Genomic DNA, 8,661 nt, shown 5'->3' with positions numbered 1-8,661 from the left:
GATGACCCAACTTGGGCCTTTTTCTTCCAGTTGGCATTTAGAGAATCCTTCCTTTTCTTCCCTTTGCATTTATCAATGGAGAGAACGGGAGTATTAGTAGACAGGGTTGAATTCTTCCCTTTTAATCCCGACTCAACATTCTCTAGCAACTTGTGGAGTTAGGTCAATGTGGTTTCTGTGTTGTTCAAATGATAGGCTAATATAAACTGGTCATAACAACTTGGCAAGGAGTTTAAGACCATGTCAATGGCCAACTCCTCGTCAAAATTCACATTGAGCTTAACCAGGCACTCCAAGTATCTTTGCATTCTTTGCACATGGTTGCAGATAGACTCCCCCCCTTTCATCTTACAAGCTATGAGGGACTTGACCACTTCAAATTTCTCTTGACGAGTTCTCTTTTGGTACTTTTGCACAACATCATTGTTCATATCAAATGGCTAGTAGTCCTCATAGAACCTCTGTAATTCAAGAGTCATTGTGGCGACCATGATGCAAGGAACTTTTGTTGCATCATCGTAGTGTTTTCTGTAGGAGGCTAGTTGTTCAGGAGTAGCAGTGTTTTTATCCACTTCAACGAGTTTTTCTTTAAGGACATATTCTTTGACTCGAATCAAAGAGCCATTATGAGGTTGTGCATCCAATCATTGTAGTTGGAGCCATCAAAAGGTCACTTTAGACACGATGCAGAGTAGGGAGAAGCCTGAGTAGTGGGTTGACGACGATGGACCAGAAGCATCAACAGGAGTAGACATCTATAGAGAAAAAGAAAAGTTTTAGTTAAATGATAATTATCCTTAATATTTTAATCCATAATAAATGATTAAGGCTAGGATTTTAAAGGTCACTTTGGACATGATGGAGAGTAGGGAGAAGTTCGAGTGGTGGGTAGACGACAATGGAGCAGAAGCATCAATAGGAGTAGACATATATAGAGAAAAAGAAAAGTTTTAGTTCAATGATAACAATTCACAACTAAGAAGGGGGATGTCGTAATCGTATTGCGAATTTATGAAGGTAGGTAAAAGAATTTTACCAATTTTGAAATACAAAACTCCTAGATCTTTTGAGATTCATTGAATCCATCAATGGAATGTTTAATCTTAGATTATGATCTTCTATTTGTAAATGGGATACCGAGGATCAAAAACAAGATGTGAATAACCATAAAAATATTCTTGGCACTCTCAATGTCATTTATCATCTCATTTTAATGTGTCGGTTAACCACATGCACTCCATTAATCAATGATAATTTTCGAGATGCCCATTATTACTCTTTATAGTCACTATTAGTGTGCCGGTTAACCACACACGCTACAATAATTACTATAAAGTATAATGTGCAATTTTATGGATTAGCATACTTTTCACATTTTCCTAAAGTAACTAAGAGTGGGATTTAAAAAAAGAGTTTAGTTACTTCTTATGTCATTATACTTAGGAAAAATGACACATTAGCCCTACGTTGTTTTACACATTTAGCCATTGAGTCCCTTAAATATTTTTGGTGCTTTATGAGGGAATAAACTTTGTTGTGACCTGTATTTTTAGTCCCTTTACCCTATATTAGCCGGTTTTATGCTCCACATATGCATTTCCTGATTTAAAAGTCAAAACACCATTTGTTCCTGTCTTAAAATCCATTAAAAAATAAAAAGCGGAGACTCACCCTGAAAATCACCCCCACCTCCCAAGAACAACAAATCCATTTATGGAACTAACTCCGGTTTAATTTAGTCATAGTAGTTATCTGCTCGGCGTTAATGGTGTTTTAGGTACTCTCTACTTCATGAGCAGACTGAAGAAGATTTACTTTGTTAAATTCTCTTGTTACAAACCTAATGGCGAAAGGCAAGTGAAGGTTCGTTTCATTTACTTAGATTCAACTTCAATTTTGAATTTGTAGTAACACCCAAATGGTTGTATGTGAATAAAAAATTATCTAATCACTAACACATAAAACTGCTTAAAAAGAGTCAGGTTCGCCAAATTCGTTGCGGCTTTTCCATCTGTCTTCGAGATCTCCCTCAATAAACTAATCAACCAGAAGATAGGAAGAAGAATGGTGCAACAACAGATGAGACTACCAAGAAGAACAATTGGTTCCATGTTACCTAATTCATAATGAATAGACCAATTTCCCCAATTACTATAGAAGCTATGTTTGCTAAAACCTGAAGTGGTATCACAATCATTAGAACTTTCATCTCCTTATCTTGTAAGAATGGTTTCAAAAACGACCATCCATTACCGATCAACATGATCACGGTGAACAAAAGCACTGTCTACAAGAACTGAAACGTGTAAAATAGTACATCCCATCCATGCGTTGTACCTGTAATTTTTATCATATGTTTCTCCTCCGCCGCACATAATAAGTTGAGTGATTTCACGATTAGCAACACGGCCATCAGGAAATGGATCCGATGAACAGATCCTATGTTGTTAAAGCATTCGAGAACCCAAAGAATTAGGAAACCGATATAAACAATGGAGAAAAGGAAGTAAAAGGATGGGAGACTTCCAGCTTTTACATTGATTTCATCATCTCTGAATAGTCGATGAAGTATCCAAAGACAAATAGCCAAAATTGATATCCTAAATAGTCAACATTAGCTTCCAATTTGATTCCCATTCATTGTAAATGGTCTAATTCAAAGTCAAATGAGGAAATTTTCAAAGTAATAAGTTAAAGTAAATTTGTTTGTTGATGTGGCAAAGAAGTTACCGGCTTACCCCTTCATTTCTTCAAAAGGGACCAATTTGATACAATAAAAATAAGTTTATTCCCTCATAAAGCACGAAAAATACTTAAGGGACTCAATGGCTAAATGTGAAAAACATCAGAAGGCTAATGCATTATTTTCCCTTATACTTATTAATGAAGTTGTCCTATCAGATCCTTTTTGCTTACGGCCCTCTTTCAAACAAGGAAGCGGTGGATGAGAGTGGACACCCATTCAAACACCATTTTATAGAAAAGTTTCCTTATACCCCCTTATAGTTTGACTTCGTGAATGAGGCATACAAGCGATCCGATTGACTTAATCTTATATATATATATATATATATATATATATATATATATATATATATATATATATATATATATATATATATATATATATATATTAAGTGTATTTTAAAACTTTTCAAAATACTAGATTTAAATTAAATTTTTGAGATTAAGATATTAATTTAATTTAAATAAAAACCAATTATGTATTTAATATTTATCTTTTTAATTAGTCAACTAAATGTAATTAAAACATAAGGATAATTCACAAGTTGAAGATAATGATATCTTATTACCAAGATAATTACTCAGTTATATATATAATTAAAACATTGTCTAAAGTAATTATCATAATCAATTTATGAATTAAGCAAAAATGATTTTAGTTGATCTAAGGGTCCACTACGACATGATGGACAATTGCCACACCGTGGTCGAACGGAAAAGGACGCGGATTTGATGATCACCACACTGTGGATGAAGAACACCACGTCGTGGTGACGTAATAGAATGACGACTCTGTTTTTCTCCTTCGGGTTTTGTTTAAGTTCAAGAATGTACATTTAATTGTTAGACAATCATATCGCTCTAATACCACTGATGGGTTTTACATGTATTAAAGTGGATAAATCCTTAACACTTAAGGGTGCATGCAACCTAAAGATCAAAGTCATAACACTATTGATGTAACATTCTATTGAACAACCGGAACCTTCTAACCCTAGGTAATTTCGAAAATTGTAGATGAAAAACCATACCTTTTGATTGTTGTAGTAAACAGTCAAGAACCATTTCTTCAATAACTTGGAAGCTAGCACCACAAGTGTCGTACCTCTGATGGTTCCACCCAACACTAGCAAGAAGAAGCTTTTAGAGAGGAGAGGAGATATGAGATTTTTGGCTATATCTAGAGTAGGGGGAATGGCCGAAATTTTAAGCTAAAGGGGTCCGTTTATAGTGTAACTTGGAAACCCCATATAACCCTAAATGAATAAAATAATATTTATTCAAATTGGTAATTATCCAGCTTCCTATTTATCTGGAAGAAATATTCCAGATACCCTGGAATACCCTAGAATCCGCCCACCTCCCTCTAAGGAAGGTTCTGGACTCTTTCTTGTTCAACTATTAAACAATTTCACTTTAACCCTTACAATTTTTAATTAATACAATTAATCCCAAAGTTAATCTAATTAATTCCTGATTAATTATTAATTAAATATTACTATTTCTAATTAATATATTAGTTCCATAACATATTAATAAATTTATTTATTGCTATTTATTAATCATATAATAAATCCATAAACCAGTCTCTCTCTCTAAAAGTCATCCTATTCAATTACTAAGTTTGAGGGCAACCCAAAAGGACTTTGGTAATCATTCAAGATTATACTAATTCAGTTATTGGCTTAGACGCCTAATCCAACAGGCACCACGTGGCATGTTCGGGGGCCGCCTTCCTCTGAGAGACATGTTGATGTGGCTCCATGAGATTGCGACACATGGAACCGTAAGAAGGTGACACGTAGCACCTTCTAGAAGAGATGTATGTGGACCACCAATATCACGACACGTGGCACGAACCGGGAGGAGCGACGTTGCAAAAGCGCACAACGCGAACCCCAGATGCACGACGCACACTTGGAAAAATCACATATAAATAGTCAGTATCGTATAAGCTCCTCACCTATTACCCCTAGAGTCTATCTCTCTCTCTCTCTCTATAGTTCTTCGGTTTTAGCCATTTTCCTTCGTTTTTGACCTACGACGAAGCCCTATGACACCCCTGAGCACTCATCTGAGTAGCAGTTCCCGAGTCAGTATTCTGCCCGCGCGGATCCTAGTTCTCATCAATAGTACTATGTAAGTGAGCCACACTTACTCTTCTTTCGTATAATCTATGATTATAGTTATAAGTCATTACTAGATTTATCAACAATTCCAAGTCATTATACTAATTGATCTACTTACGGGAGAGGTGACTAGAATGGTCATGCCATCTTGGTTGTTGGATTTTAGAAAGGCTATCCGCCGAAATGATCCTGCCTCCCGACTCTCCTACCTAGTTGATCCTTACTTGATAGATCTCGATGTAGACTTTAGGATTGTTGAGGAATCTAATTCCTTAGGACAATAAGTTCCATGAAATATGAAAATTGGACTATGACTTAGCATTATGTACATCTAGATCTTTTAGAAAAAGGTGTAATGTGAAGCTCTGCCCGATTCACCAATCACCAGACATTTTTTCAAGTGAATGCATATTTACCTTCATCTTACACATATATATGAAGTGTTTAGATCATTACATGCTTTATGTGCTTATTATCTCTGCCGATAATGTTATGTGTTAGATAAAATAATATGAGATGATATTTAATTGATTTAATCATATAAGTATTGTACACTTATAAATATGTGTTGGGTAGTAATAGAAGATGATACATAGGTGATGATAGATAGGTAATGATAAATAGGCTATGATATATAGGAGATGACGAGGAGATGCCTTGACCTTGACTTGCAATGGTGCAATGTAGTCATCTACCAGATTACAGATGACGACCATAAACTAATCTAAACAGTCCATTGGAAACACCGACAGGCTCGTAACGGATTACGAGTTCAGGCGATGTAGAAAATACGTATTCGTGTGATGATAATCTAAACCATTTATTGCCACATTATGGGAAAATCCCCGAAACAATATTGTTTATGCGATGTAGGCAATGACCCTTAGGATAAATCCTTAGGGAAGAATAAGTAAAGAAAACGGGGATGGGTAATTGGGGTAACTGTTTGATAATAAAACATATTAACTATATTATTTTGGGTTGAAAACCCTATGTACTCACCAGGTTTCCCAACCTGACCCACTCATTTTCTTTGTATCATTGGAAGCAGTACAAAAATATTGATGTTCAGACCTGTTGAGAGATTCGAGGAAAAATAGGCTATAGAATAAAAGAAGGTGTAAGACCTACGTTTATGCTTATGTTTTCTATTAGTTATAACATCCCAAGATTTTATAATATTAATGAAAAACATTTCTTCGAAAATACTCTACGGTACTAAATTCCACATCTCATAAATAAACTTTGTTTTAAAGCTTAAACAAAACGTTTTAAAATGATCGTAAATTTGAGGATGTCACACAAGATAAAACTGAACAACAAATATTCTTTATAATAGGAGACTAACAGAAAGGCTACTTAGATAATCCTAGATGATTCTTCATAAACCAGATTTTTCTCAACATGATTAACCACCATGATGTTGCATAGATATATGCAACACATGATGAAGCTCAAAATGACAAATTGATGACGATGTCATCATATGTTGTGGAGGAAGATGATAATGTAATGTTATGTATTCAATAAGATATTGCTTAAATAGGCATGGCAGAACGCCATACATTAAAAAAATAAGGTTATAAAATTAGATCTCATAGGATGATCAAAAAAGAAAACTCTCAAAATCTGGAATTGTGGTCAACAAAATCAAAGAAAATGTAAGCGATGAACATGATTAAATGTTCTTCTAAAAAAATGTAAAAGAATGTTGAAAATGAAAGGGGAAAATGGTTGAAGAGAGTAAAGGTTATGAAATGAGTTGTCAATATACTCAAAGAGAATGTAACGGTGAGCATGATTAAATGTTCTTCTAATAACGGAGCAAAACAAAGATGAAAATAAAAGAAAAAAACTAGTTGAAGAGAATAAATGATATAAAATGAGATCTTATGATACGATGAAATGATAATTTCATAAGAATGAGTTAGATTCAATAAAATGTGTTCTTCATTGGAAAGTAGATGTATAACCTTCTTTGTTGAGGACATTGCCAGGATAGATCGATCATGAAGGATTTCTGTGAAATCATTATATATCATGTGTTTACTTGCTCTTGTTGTCCGAATATTGCCTAAATTAGAAGATCTTCATAAAGGATGGAGCAATAACAAAGAGTTATAGATATGGATATCTTAAACAATATGTTTTCATGAACAAGGACCAATAGCAAAGTCTTTTTATAACTTAAAATGGAGTGTTTGATGTTAATAAATATGACTTTTACATATCTTATAAGTTTCTTAGTAAGGTATGAGACTTGACGTTATAATGACGATTGGCGATCTCATTATTCATTTAGCTTGAAAGTGTATATATTTAAATTTTAATTAAATTATATTCATTGGAAGTGGTTGAAGAATTTTTGTTTGAAATACAAAATAGATAGCATATAGATGAATAGATTGTATGATGTTATAGCAGTTTCGCTCAAATTCAGAGAATTGCATTCTCTTTTATTAAGATACGAGGTACTACCCAAAGTATAGGTTGAGTGGACGCTCCCGATTTCTTCTCTTATCACAACTTGTACCTTCTTCTTCTATATTTGTACCATATTGTGTAGGATAAGAGTGATGATTTCTATGAGAGAGAGAGAGAGAGAGAGAGAGAGAGAGAGAGAGAGAGAGAGAGAGAGAGAGCATATGTGACATGTGAGTTAAGAGGGCGGGAGGAAGGGATGGACTTCATCTAGCTTAAGGGTGATGAAACAAGTTTTAAGTATGTTGTTGTATTCATGTTTAGCGAGATTGCAAAGATTACCTATCGTGTGTAAGACGATAAGATCACTAGGTTCTTCATTTGAATTTAAAATGATACCACTGAACTACTTTGAACTTGTATACAGGTTTGATATTCTTCATAGTTGTGTAACGTATGCACAACTATACGTTAGGTAAAGGTTGGATGTGGGTTGCAACGTATGCACACGTATGGTCGTAAGTCATGATTTATGGGAGTAGCATGTGTAAGTACACTTTATACCTTGCATATACATGATATAGGGATAGAAGCTTTTTAGATTTATTGGAATGAGACACGTAAGTACACTTTATACCTTGCACGTACATGGTTGGGGAATATAAGCCTTTTATTTTGATGAGTGTGGGTGGTCAATCTCAAAGATATTTTTACATTAAAATTCCATGTTTAATAAAAAAAATATGGTTATAATATAAATAATAAATATGTATACATAATATTACGGTTAAAATATAAAAAAAATGTATTTTTTTAAATGTAATATATATATATATATATATATATATATATATATATATATATATATATATATATATTTCAAATATAAAGAAAATATTTATACAGTTTGAAATGAAAAATGATCAATATTTAACAAAATTAACAAAAAAAATATATTCAATTTGTAACAAAAAGATGTAATTTTAAAATTAAGAAAATAATAATAAGTAAAAACTTAATTTCAAAATTAAAAAGTAAAGTAACTTAGTTTCTTTTATGATATTTTTTTCTTTATTTTTGACACTCATCATGTCACTTCAATGTCATATAACCAAATGTCACCAAAGACTATTATTATGTAACAAATGACAGCTAAATGGTAACATTGCAAAAATTAGAAATTTTATTACCAAATTGGAAAAAAAATAACATAATGTCAAAATTTCATGAAATGATGGCAACTTTTATACGATTTACCAATTAATGTAAGCACAAAAGAAAGAAAGGTCAAATCTAATTGTTATGGTTTTCGAGTTTTAATCATACAATTTACATGTGTACGTCAATGCAAATGATACTATGCCCA

General features: G+C 33.2%; 1 pseudogene; it reads right to left on the bottom strand.

The window, feature by feature from the left end:
• Positions 1-1,940: 1,940 nt before the first annotated feature.
• On the bottom strand, positions 1,941-3,581 carry LOC145059971 (protein CANDIDATE G-PROTEIN COUPLED RECEPTOR 7 pseudogene; annotated as a pseudogene).
• Positions 3,582-8,661: the final 5,080 nt, after the last annotated feature.

This window comes from Lactuca serriola, chromosome 6, assembly GCF_051521515.1.
Source record: "Lactuca serriola cultivar US96UC23 chromosome 6, Lser_US96UC23_V15, whole genome shotgun sequence".
Taxonomy (NCBI): Eukaryota; Viridiplantae; Streptophyta; class Magnoliopsida; order Asterales; family Asteraceae; genus Lactuca; species Lactuca serriola.
Note: the sequence above shows the minus strand (reverse complement) of the source record. Positions and strands in the feature narration are given on the sequence as shown.